Source organism: Stegodyphus dumicola, chromosome 9 (assembly GCF_044657685.1).
Source record: "Stegodyphus dumicola isolate Sdum_Otavi_A_Nest chromosome 9, ASM4465768v1".
Lineage (NCBI taxonomy): Eukaryota > Metazoa > Arthropoda > Arachnida > Araneae > Eresidae > Stegodyphus > Stegodyphus dumicola.
The window spans coordinates 34,545,410-34,559,293 of record NC_140776.1 but is presented as its reverse complement, the minus strand read 5'-3'; the positions used below and the strand labels follow the sequence as shown (position 1 = coordinate 34,559,293).

The 13,884-nt window shown below is 31.9% G+C and overlaps 1 protein-coding gene across 1 annotated transcript in view; it reads right to left on the bottom strand.

Annotated features, from left to right (window-relative positions):
- The window catches only part of LOC118193455 (cell adhesion molecule Dscam1-like), an 809,657-nt gene that overhangs the window by 526,166 nt on the left and 269,607 nt on the right, over window positions 1-13,884 (bottom strand). The window lies entirely within an intron of this gene.

The following is a 13,884-nucleotide window of genomic DNA, read 5'->3' as shown; positions in this document are numbered from 1 at the left end:
ATGCAATCATCTTTGCATATGGAATGAAGATATTAATGAAATAATCTATATACAAATTAAAACTATATTGGAGACATAATATAGATCCGGTTCATGGAAGTTTTCAGGCTTTTGCACACCTGAAACACGAACTGTATATTGTAATATTTTAGATTAAGAGACACACAGAACGTAATTTTCTCATTTATTGTCTTAATACTTAATGCATATCATGCAATATTTTATGAAAGAATTATTATCTGCCCTTCCCCCCCCCAAAAAAAAATAAAGAAAAAGCGGGGGAGATCGAATATTTTTCAGTTCGAATTCTGATCCATTTTAATAATTTCTTCAAAACATCTCTGTTTCTTTAAAAGTCTCAATTGTTTATTTTTTTTTAATTATCTGTCTTATAGTGGTAAATAATTACTTCGAAAGTGAGGATTTTTTGAATTCAGTATCTGCATTAGGGAAGACTCATTTCAAAACGTATAACTCTTTTTTCATTTTGAGTACTACTGTCTAGATAGACCATACTCCGGATTTTCAATGATTTGTGTTTCAAACGTCAAAAAGGCACAACCAAGCCGTTTTTCTTCATCGTGTTATTAAAACTGCTGTATGCTGAGATCATATTTTTGAGACCAGGGATTTTGTTGGAGTTGAGTTTTCTGTGTTCATGTTTCTTTCCTTTCTTTAGGATTCAATTAACTTCATGTACGGCTAAAAAAATACGGTTATAAATGGCGTTTTCTGGAAAAGATTTGCAAACATTTAGTACACGTATCAAGATGAGAAGTTTCATGACGTTTTAAATAATAAATTGTAGCGAAGCGTTTCAAGCAGTGGTTTAACTTAAACGTAGGTTCAGCATATTTTCGTGTATGTATTAAAATTAGTATAACTTGATTAAAGTTAAGAACATTCAACACATGGTTCTGAAGGAAGATATTTTGTGAGATACTTGAATTCCGAGAAGAGAATTGAAAAAACGAAACTCATGAAGCATCTTTTCTCGGAATTAAATTCCTTAAGATATGAATAATGAATACACTTAAAATCAATTTCATGTACGTCCTCTTATTATTATACTAGAAACTTATTAATGTTCAACATAAGTTTTATATGAGCAGCTTCGTGCTGTTTTAAAATAATAAGTAACTTTTTTTTAAAAGAGGAACAGACATTTGAAATATCACGAAATTGCCTGTGTCATTACGAAACGAACACCTTTTTATTTTCTGTTTTTTACTCCATTTATCATTTGTCATCGAACATAGTTTGCAACTAACATATAACCAGTATACATCCTGACACCTAATACGTTCTCTTTTATTCCACTCAAACCAAATGAAACTGGTTTTTTATAATTATACCTTCCAGCACGCGCGTATTTGCAAAATTTACGGCAGATTCAGTTTTTAATGCACATTTTTCGCATATCGAAGCTGAGACATCTGAAGGTTATTTTTATTCCTCCTATCTACCCTTTCCCACATCATGGAATATGCCAACAGGAAGTCGTTTGATTTTTTTAGCTGGGCTTTTGTGCTACGTGGCAGCTTTTTCATAAAGGTTAAGACACGCGCGTGGTCGTGTTTTAAAATTCGGAACATATTTTTTTCTCAAATATTTTGTAATTTTGTGTTATTAATTGTCGTGTATTATTTTAATTTGAATACATTTGGTTCTGTAAATTTTATATCGGTTTTCATTGCAAAGAAATATGTGCAACCAGCAGCTGATTTTGCTCAGATTCTTCAAGAATTATCTGATGGAGAAAAGGAAGACAAGGAAACCTTCGGATGGGAGAACAATAGCGATTTCCATTCCTTACTTTCCTTTATTTCTATTTTTTAGAAATAGATAAATATATTAAAGTTAGTGTAAAGTGTGTTTTGTAACCAGTAAGAAGTAATTTCCTTGCAGAAGTAAGTAATGCTATACTTACTTTTTTTCCTGCCAAGGTGTTTTCCTTTTTTATTGTCTATATCTGTCTTTGATGAATATTAAAATTAGCTTCGATTTTAAAATATAATTATTAAATAATAAACTTAAAATTTTCTATATTGAAATACATCATTGCATTTCCATCTCACTAACATAAGAACTAAAAAAAAATAGTTTTATTTGAATGTGATATCATTTGTATTTTGGAATAAAAAGATTAATATTTTATTGACACATTTATTATCAATATTCACTCACTTCTGTCGTTTTTCGTGCCAAAAATGGTAAAATAAAATAATGGATGTGTTAAAAAATACGACGCGCGCGTTCTGGAAGGTTAAATCTAGCCCAATCGGCAGAGCTATCGCAGATTATTTTGAAAGGGAGACCCGCATGCTGTCAATATGTTCGGACTTATATGAGGACTTATAATGTTTAATAAAAATTTGAGCTCTGTAAATCCTGTGTAAGTGAGTAGTGATGATGGATATTCATTTATGTTAAGAAGCAGTACATTTTACTAACTTTATTTATAGCTGTTTATTTTTAGTTGACTATTTATTTGCTTACTTTTTTAACATGTTCCTGAAGATTTGTTTTCTATGTGTAAGGACTATCTTTATCTCCAGGTTTACACTAATGACTCCAAATTAAAACGAGCAAATGAAGAAGTACCATTCGAAATTGCATACCGAGGTTTAGGTAGAACGTGACCTCAAATATGAGAAAATGACGCCAGTGTATGATTCCTTTGAAAACTGATAAGGTCGTTAAATTATAATACAATTTTTCTACTATAAAACTATTTTGTATAAATGCTACATAACACATAAATATACATATGTGACCTAAATAATGACGTATGATACTACCTAAAGGTACGTGATTTCAAATCTTTGGTGATTGGTATATTTAAAGATCGAGTTTTGAAAATAAATTGATTGACATTGTTCAATGTATCAGAAAACTTAGAACTGATTTTGATGCAACGAAAGAGTGTTTTCAAATATATTTCCGTAAAATTATATTTAATAAAACAATATTGTTCCTTCCGTTCCGTTTGCCGTTGTCGCCATGTCTAGCTTGCAAAGCTGCAAGCTGTATACTGGCTATCTTCATTTGATTGCTTTATGTAGCAATGCAGGGACAGAAATACCTACGTGAGTCTTGGAGACAAGATATAATACACAAAAATACAATTTTTTCTCATAAACTGGAATACTATATAGATCATATTTACAACCATTTGCTTTGCATTAAATGAGCGATGAGGATGAAGTCAATATCATGCTATGCTGAGATTTTGGACAGAGCAGATGCGAAAGCACATTTAAGCTTTATGTAGAAAAATTTTGGTTATTATTGTTCCTTTCATAATAAAGCCCTTACATATAATTTTTTTATATAAAAAAGTCTATGTTTTGTTTTTCTACAAATGGCGAGCACATGCTCTCAATGACTCTCCTCAGAAGTGAGAGACTTTCCATACTTGTATTGTGCAAGACAAACGTAGGTTTAAACAAAAGGGCACATAATCTATTGAGATTTTTCCGATGGAGCAATTTTATGAGTGTAACAAATCTTCTGTTCAGAAAAGTACCTCCATAGCTCAACTATACAAGTACTTTTTTTTTCATAGAATTCGGTTTTAAATTCACGAAATAAACCTATACAATACCGCGGAGTACGATAAACCTTTCTATCCATGCTTTTTATAACTTTGAAAGAAAGAGATGCCCCACGATCTTCATCATTGTCCTCAGAAAACTGGAAATACATTTAAGCAAATAATACTGATGTCATCTTCGTCCGGAAATACATTTAAGCAAATAATACTGATGTTTAGTTCATTGGACATATTTAAGTGGAACATTGTTATAATTTAATATGGGTAAATGCTGTATGTAAAATCTTAGCTTTCTATCCTGGGCATGTTCGTTAAAACCATGGTAAGCTATATTGAATCAGAAAGGATAGCTGTTTAAAAATTATTAAAAACAAAATTGTATCAATTTCAAAATTTTAAATACTTGTCTTTTTACTTCACTATTAAGCGTAAAGCTATATACGTCGAATTATAACAAATGTGGAAAAATAAAGGTGCGTTTTCAGAATTAAATGATATAACATGCATTACATATAACATGAATTATTATATAGAGTTAAACTAAAGTCATCAACTTGCCTAACGGAAAAAAAAAAAAAAAAAAAAAAAAAAAAAAAAAAAAACCTGGATTCAATAAAGATGAAATTTTATGAACGTTTTGCTTCTTACACTTGTTGAACGTTTTGTTTCTTTGATAATTACACATGTAAATTGTACAAATTTCCCAAAAATCTTCTCTGGGTTTATTGCCCAAAATAGCATATGCTCAGGATATCATTAATTAAATTTAAACAACATCTAATAAAGAAGAATAAGAAAATTGATAAATAAGAATTTATTTTGGCCAAATTCTAGTATAATAGAAGTTAATCCTCATTACTCAACTTAATGATGCTAATTCTGATGATAAATACCCGCTGTTATTTAATTATATTTGAGACAAAGAACATGAGATTTCTATGCTCGGGAAGAATTAAGGGGAATAATAAAAGATTCATATGAGATGTGAAGAAAATCACGAAAACCTGAATAATCCTGTACAATTCCAGGAAACTGAATAAGAAGTATTAACAGTGTTTTGTTTGTTTACTATCAAGAGACCAATAAATGATTAACCCCTAGTGTACGTGATGATTCGATGTACGGGGGAGATGAACGCGTGGTAATTGACCCGTCAATCTACTCCTGCCTTCAATTCTGATCCAATTGAACTGTAAACTCAAATAGAAGGAGCCTGGCAAACGATATCACAGGAGCAATACCCAAATCCTTTTGATTTGATGCCACGTTACAGAGAAGTTCCAGTTACCAAACATGGCGTCTTCACTACAGATCAATTTTGTGCAAGTAATACAGTTGACATGAAGTTTTATTCATTTATTTTTATTACCATTTATTCATAATACGTGGAATATCATTTATTCATAATATGTGGGATACATTTCTTTTTGACTTGATGATTTCTTCACACTTTTGACGTACTTTTTATTCCCAAGCATGAGTGCATTTATATTAAATTTTGAGTATTTCAACACTTTGGTTTCACATAAGCCAATTTGAAGTTCAAAAAGCGGAAGAACGCAGTAAAACGGCGTAAAGTTTAAAATACTGAATTTTCTTTCAAAACTGCTCTAGAATATCATCATTCTAGAATATATTTTTCATATCATCTCCATGTAATTATGAATAAAACAAAACTTTTTAATGCTTATTTATCTTCTTCTAAAATAAAAAATGTAAGAATTATAATTAGAAATGTAAGCTAAGTCCCTCTTGAAGCTGTTACGCTCGACCGTATATTTGTTATGTCGCGAATTTCAATTATTAATATGTGTTTCAAGTTATTTAAAGTTTCAAGTTTATAATATGTGTTTCAAGTTTATTCTAATATTTTTATTTGTATTCATGTGTATTTTAATCTGGAAAAAAGTATTCTTAGACTCTTAAGGTGTTGTTTAACTTGTTATTCTTGAGTAGGAATTGTAACAAAGACGGGAGACGGTTGCGAGGACACACATCTCGTTTATTGGTTACAGCCTTTTTCTAACAATGGAGGCAGTTGGGAGTCGTGTGTCGCCCTTTTAACTCTTGGCGTGTGAAACGGAAATCGCTTTACTGTCGCTTTGTTAAGATTGCAGTTTTCTTACTTCAAGACAGTGGGTGGTTAAACTAACCTTGGGTAATTGGATTTTTTTTTTTTTTTTTTTTTTTTTTTTTTAGTTAGTTTTTTCCGGCACCATGAATTAGTTTCAGTTAAGTTTTAAAAGGGTATTTTAACAAAACTAAATTATTTTCTATTTAACATATTACGTGTCTTTGGATAGTCGCCGTTTAGTTTAAATTAAGATCTAAATACGTTAGACAATAGCTTCGTCTAAATCTCTTAGTTAGTTTTAATTTATTTCTTATTTATTATTCTGAGTTTAAGCCTAGGTGGAGGCTTTGATGTAAGCCAAAAGAAAGGGTCCAAATGTTCATCTTAATTGAAATAAAGGGTAGTTAGCACTTCCTTGAGTATACTTCTTTACTTATTTGAACTTAGCGATACGCCACTTAACAGTTAACTAGGTTCACTAGGTGGCATTTACTTTAGCCAAAAAGAGTGAGGAACCCTAGAAGGTTATAACTATTATTGAAGGCTCTAACTGTACAATTACAGGTACAGAAACGTGAATGGATGAACTTCTAAATTTCATAAAATAGTGAAAGAGAAAAGAGAGATAGTATTATGTTTTTTAATCAGTCTACATGATGTTTGCACTTCAGAGACAAAACATAGCACAGCATAAGATTTGCAATAATGTGATATATGTGAAACAGAATAGGCTCGCAATATTTAGCATAGGCTGAATTTGTTAAAACAGAAAATAATAATGTATGATGCATTATATATTGTGTACCTTTGCAATTAAATTTCAGAAATAACATCATTTGAAGCAAAAATTAAATATGTTTCAAATAGAACAGTAGAAGCATACTGCTTGTGATAATATAGCTGAATTATAATAATACACAGAATAAATTTTGAGTAAAACATTTTCTTCGAGAACAAATTTAAGTAAGATTCAGTGCTTTAATTTGTGACTCGGAACAATGGAATTAGGGGATAAAACTTGCCACCTGTCATAGGGTTTGCAGACAAAATCTAACAACGCCAAACACAAAAATTGTTTTGAATTTCAATGGCTTGAGGGAACTTCATCACTAAAAGCTAAAGACGTTTCAGTTATTTGTCGGATCGCTTTCGCTGACAAAGTAATCGGCTTCACTCGTGTCGAGAAAAGGAAAAGGAAATTTTATTGAATTACTGAGTTTAATGGTAGGGAAACTATGCTTTTGTTCATCGACCGAAAGAAAAATTTGAAAAGAGTTTAATTATAAAGGAGATTGAAACAGCGAATTGAAGTATCAAAAGACAGAGACCTTAAAAGTTAAATGATCATAATTTAGACAAATTTAATAAACCGCAACTGTTATTTCTATTGCTCTCTAAATTCTCATTCCGGCTCTAAGGTTTTTTTTTTTTTTTTTTTTTTTTTTTTTTTTTATTTTTATTTTTATTTTTGTAATTATCATTCGTCTTTTGTGGGCGATTTACTTAATCGTCAGGCCTCCGTATATATGTATAAAGTATATATATTATTGTTTCAAAAGAATAAATTGAATTTAAAAAAACAAATAATTATTATTTTTTTAACAAACATGTAAATACGTAAAAAACCAAATTTAAAGTTAAAATTTAAAAAATGCGCAAACATATAAAAAATTTAATTTTCGAACTAATCTACAATATCATTTAAATTCAGATAGCATAAATAAATCAAGTGCAAAACCAAACAATGAAAATAAATTCATCAATTTAGCAAATTAAAATTAATTTTTTTTTTTTTTTTTTTTTTTTTTTTTTTTAATGCGTAAGTGAATGACTGTTGAGCAGGCAGGAGACAGACTTACCAAGGGGAAGCTGCCTCCAAACCTAACTCTTCAATCATTCAATTCGTGTTTCGTCATTCATGCAGGCAAGGGTAAAAGTAAAAACCAAAAGTCAATGCATAGTGAAGAATGTCCAAAAAGAAATACCAATAAAGTGGTACCCTGAGAAATTAGCAACTGAAAATTAAAGGTTTAAAAGTAAAATACCAATAATGAAGTATTTTGAGAAATAAGCAAATAAAGTTTAGTAATAAATTATTTTTAAATAAAAATTAAATTTTCAGAAAAATTAATTTAGAAACCAACACATTTTAGAAACCCTTGTCTACAGAAACCTCCCCGACACGAATATGCATATCAATCAAAAAGAAACTAAAAAGGAACTAGACATAATTTATATAAACCAATAAGAAACTAAAAAGAACTAATTCATAATTTATAAAAAAACAAATATAAACTTAAAAATATAATTACATATCTAGAAGATACTTAAATGCTACATAAAAAAAACTTAAAACATATTTAAAAGCAAGTAAATAGTAAGTTTTAATTCTAACTTACCTACCATATTAGCTTTGGGGTCTGCAAAAGTATTTCTTAAGTGATGTAAGTGGCGCTAATGTAAGTAAAGTTGAGTGCCATACTGATATCTTTGTTTTATTAAAAATATTGTAAACTTTAATATTAAAATATAAATCTAGAAAAAAATCAAAGAATATCCTAAAATTATGTATGTAAGGATTATGTTAATTTTATTAACAGTTAAATTTTAAGTTCTTTTCCTGTCAAATTCTTAACTTCAACTTATTACTTCCGGCCAGTACGTAGTTTTGGAACTTGCTGAATATGTAATGAGAAGGAGCGGTATTTAAACCACGAAGTTACTTACCGAGACAGAGAGAGAAACAGAGTTTCCGAACTACGTGCGTGTGCCTTTTTGGCCGCTCTCTCTCTCAAAGCTGTTTTACACTCGGCCGTACTCAGGCCCTTGCTAAGCTTCGTAGTAAAATAAGCTAAGGGGCCAACTCTCATTGAACCTTGATAGCTTTGGCTATACTTATTTAGTTAATCTTAGTTTTAGTTTAATTTTTAGTCTTTTAAGTTCAAGTCCAAAGTGCGGATTTTATTTGTACACTCCCAGGCGGAGTTTTGTTAAATCTTATCAAAGCAATAAAGGGTTATTTACCCTGCTCTCTTGTTGTTTCCTGTCTTCGAACTCTAGCGATTATTCGCTTAACAGTTCCTAGGTTCCTCACTTCCAACATTAACTTAGGATTTCAAGTGAGGGACCTTACATGTAATTCAAGTTTTAATTTTAACTGACCAACTATTTATGGTAGGGAGTTTAGTCTGCAAATGTAAACTTGTTAGTAATGTTAAATGTGTGTTCTGTTGCAAAATTGTGTAAATAATGTAAATAATAACGTTAGTGAAAAAGAATGCCCTTTGGTTTGAGCGGAGCGCCAGCTACTTTCCAAAAAGCTATGGACATAGTATTAAAGCCAGTTTTAGGTAAAAGTACAATAATTTATCTTGACGATATCATAGCTACCAGCGAAACATTAGAAGAACATTTGAAACATCTGGAAGAAGTTTTTTCCTTACTTAACGAGGCCGGTTTCAAAATAAATGCAAGAAAATGCAAGTTCGCGGCAAAGGAATTGCGATACCTCGGGTACAAAATCTCTAATAAGGGAATAGAGACTGATGATTCAAAAATTAAGTCAATTAAAAGTTATCCTCCCCCAAATACGGCTAAGAAATTGTCTTCATTTTTGGGCTTATGTTCCTACTATAGAATGTTCATAAAAGACTTTGCAAAAATAGTTGAGCCTCTTCTAGTGCTAAGAAGAAAGAAAAGTAGATTTTCTTGTACAGCCGAAGCGAACACCGCGTTTGAACAGCTAAAGAATGGCCTAATCAATGCCCCAGTCCTTAAATTCCCAGAAGGCGAGCAAGGTCTAGAAATTTCAGCGGATGCATCCGATTATGCAGTTGGAGCGGTGCTCTCCCAAAATGGGCAACCTATAGCTTTCTTTTCGAAAACCTTGAATGCTACGCAAAGGAACTATTCCGCTACTGAGCGAGAAACGCTCGATGTGTTATTAGCAGTTCAGAAGTTTCATGTTTACTTCGGAAGTTCACCTATAACGGTGTACTCAGATCATGCGGCAGTAGGTCGCTTATATTCAGGAAAAATTTTATCGCCTCGCTTGATACGTTGGACTTTAAAATTACAAGAGTTCAACTTAATTATAAAACACACTCCGGGAAAGGAAAACTTGGTCGCCGATGTCCTTTCGCGAATAAAAATTGATGAAGAGGGAAACACTATCAAGTGTGCCATGCTCACCTCAAGAGTTATTGAGTCCCGTGAAACGATAATCGAAGAATTAAAAAAGGACTCAGAGTTTAAAGACATTTACGCATACCTGGAAGACCCTGAAAAATTTGAACATATAGATTTAACGGCTATTCGCAATAGGGCACAGCATTATGAAATAATCGACAAATTGTTATTTTACACAAAAGGAACTAATGAAAATCAGGAATACCGACCAGTAATATCAGCGAGTCTACGTTTAAGTATCTTAGAGGAGTTGCACGATCTACCTTCTGCAGCACATTTCGGGATACGAAAAACACTAAAGATGGTACGCGAAGCGGTTTATTTTCCGCAGTTACAGAAAGTTGTTACGGCGTATGTGAAGTCGTGCCATATGTGCCAATTAATAAACGATGTTAATTACAGCCCGGCCGGGTATTTAAAAAACATAAAGACCACTTTTCCAAACGAAATAGTTGGAATAGATTTGCTAGGAACCTACCCTAGGACAAAAATAAATAAAAACAGATATCTTTTAACAATCGTTGACCATTATTCAAAATGGGTAGAAATAGTCCCTCTTGAATGAACTTCAGCTAAAATAGTCGTAGATTCTTTTTTAATAAATATATATTAAAATACGGGGCCCCACTGAAAGTAATATCGGATAACGGAAAACAGTTTGTTAGTAGTATATTTAAAAATTTGTGCACAGGACTTGGCATACGCCATCTAAAAATGGTACCATATAGACCGCAGTCGAATATAGCGGAACGCGTAAATAAGAATATTGTAAAAATTATCAGGTGATACGTGAAAAACTTTCATGACCGCTGGGACAGCTGTGTCAATGAGTTAGGTTTTGCCTTGAGAACCGCAAAGCACGGTACTAAGCAGAAAATCCCCGCGGAGTTATTTTTAGGAAGAAAAATCATAACGCCGTTGGATAAGCTATTCTTTGTACAACAGCGACTAGAAGAATTCAAATTAAAACACATTCAAAAAATTATTAACGAAGCAATTAAAAGTTCTGATATAGCAAGACAAAAACAAAAGATTTATTACGATAGAAATAGAAGGGAATTGGAATATAAAGTGGGACAAAAAGTGCTTAAGTTGAAATATTCGTTATCGTCGGCACCAGAAAGCACAGTCCGGAAGTTTGAGCCCAGGTTTGAAGGGCCATATAGGGTGGAAAGAATAAGAGAAGCCACGTTTTATTTAAAGGCCGAAAATGGACAACAACTTGTGGCAAATATCGATCAGTTGAAACCTTATTATAACCGCACTGACTTTAAAATTTTGCAGGATTTATTACAGGATCCTGGAAGTAAGGAGAGAAGCCCGCCAGCTCAGGAGTACAGCTCGAGTCCCCCAACGCAGAAAAGAAAGCAGAGTCAACAAACGTTGACCAGCGAAACCCATACCACTAAGGCTACAAGCGCACAAAAAAGGAGGAAGTTAGCACCGACAGATAAACGAGTCAGAATCAATGAGGCTGCAAAAAACTCAAGTGCCATCGACCACACGAGGGAGGCCTGCTGACAAGGTTCCAGGAAAGGAGAAAATTCACCGACGCATTAAAACTAGAAGTAAAGCACAGTTTCCAGCATCAACAACTACAAAGCAGACCCAAGAAGGACCAGCGTGGAGACCGAAAAGCCAGAAAAGACCTGTAGACACAACCGTGCCGGAGCAACAAGTTAGAAGGGCCAAGAGAAGATTCAAAGACCCTGAAGGACGGAGAGCCCCACCGGAGTCAAAAAGGAAATCGGCATTCTAGAATCCACAACCTGCCCGCAAGAGTCCCAGATTCCTACACAAAGGAAAAAAAATGAAAGCACTCGAACTAAATGGAACGGAACATCGAACATCGAGAAGAAGATTGGAGGTTATCAGGTTTTCTACATTTGACCAGTTCTGTAAAGACAGGATGCAGGAATACAGAAAAAGATAAGTGAAAACTTCTTTGCCAATTTTTCTTTGAAGTTCAAATTATATCATATTGTTAAAAGTTGCTAAATATATTTAGAAAACTTAAATCGCAGATAGCGATAGTTTGATTGTAAATGTTCGTAAGCATATATTTTTATGTTAGTAATTTGGCAAGAAGCTACTAGCGTTAAATATTTTTTGTTAAGAACTCGCAAGTTGCGAGAAGTAAATTCTGAATAAGTTTAGTCGGAAGACTATTGGAATACAAAAATATGTTAACATAAAGTTAAGATTTCGTGAAAATTTTGGTAAAGTGTAATTAAGCAACTATGACTGTTGATGTAAAATGAATTCAAAAGTGATGTGTAAATATTTAAATGTTCATGTAGAAATAATTGATCTTTGTGTTGAAATATCGTAAAGATTAAAAGGACATAGAAAATAAATTTTTATTTCTGTGTATGGGAGTTACGGAAGAATGGAATGTATATATATATGTGTTTAATGTTAGGCTCTCCAGTTAACACGTTTAAAAGTAAAATATAAGCTTTTGCTTACTAGTTTGTTTGCTGTAACACAACATAGAAGAATCCTAAGTACATTTCAATACATTTGCTGGAGAGCATGAGTGAAATAAATCTGTAGTATGAATGAAAGTGCATAAGGGCCAAATGATGAATTAAAAGCGTAAAGCAGGGATTTAAAGTAAAGTTTTGTAAAATGCAGTACTAATGACATTTCCTTCCAGATATGGAAGGATCAAGACCTGACATAAGTCTAGCTGAATAAAGAATCTATATAGGAAGAGAATGTATGTCAAGATATAATGTCCAGAAAGGACACATTGTAAATTTTATTTTTCCTAGCTTTAGTCTAGCTTTTAGAATTGGTGTAAAGTTGGCCCTAAAAACGAAACTTTAAAGTCATTTAGTTAATTTAAAAGTTGGAATAGTGTAATGTAAGTTTTCAGACTTTAAAGTCTTAAACAAGGTCGTTTTGAGACCTTATTTTTCGAGTATTTAAAGTATGGTCGGAAGCTATGTAAGGATTATATTAATTTTATTAACAGTTAAATTTTAAGTTCTTTTCCTGTCAAATTCTTAACTTCAACTTACTACTTCCGGCCAGTACGTAGTTTTGGAATTTGCTGAATATTTAATGAGAAGGAGCGGTATTTAAACCACGAAGTTACTTACTGAGACAGAGAGAGAAACAGAGTTTCTGAACTACGCGTGTCTGCCTTTTTGGCCGCTCTCTTTCTCAAAGCTGTTTTACGCTCGGCCGTACTCAGGCCCTTGCTAAGCTTCGTAGTAAAATAAGTTAAGGGGCCAACTCTCATTGAACCTTGATAGATTTGGCAATACTTATTTAGTTAATCTTAGTTTTAGTTTAATTCTTAGTCTTTTAAGTTCAAGTCCAAAGTGCGGACATTATTTGTACACTCCCAGGCGGAGTTTTGTTAAATCTTGTCGAAACAATAAAGGGTTATTTACCCTTCTCTCTTGTTGTTTCCTGTCTTCGAACTCTAGCGATTATTCGCTTATCAGTTCCTAGGTTCCTCACTTCCAACATTAAGTTAGGATTTCAAGTGAGGGACCTTACATGTAATTCAAGTTTTAATTTTAACTGACCAACTATTTATGGTAGGGAGTTTAGTCTGCAAATGTAAACTTGTTAGTAATGTCAAATGTGTGTTCTGTTGGAAAATTGTGTAAATAATGTAAATAATAACGTTGGTGAAAAAATGATTTTTTTGTGAAAATTGCAAATTAAAAAGTTTAAAAAAATTCCATAATTTTCAAGTAAAATTAAAATTTTAAAATTAATTCCTTAAAAATTTTTGTTATTTAAAGAAAAAAAATGTAAGTTAAAAAAGAAAAATCCCATAAATTTCTCAGAAATTTCCTAGAAATTTTCCAAAAATTCCCTAAAAATGTTTATTAAAAGCTAAATTTAAAGAAAGAAAATTTTAATAAACTTGATTCCAACTGGTATATCAAAACTTTACTAAATACTGTTTAAAGTATGGAAAATTAGAAGATTAAATATAATTAAATAACATATAATATATATATATATATATATATATATATATGCTATTAATTCAATACAAAATGGCTATCATAGAGAATGCCAGTTTATTAGGAAATAAAAA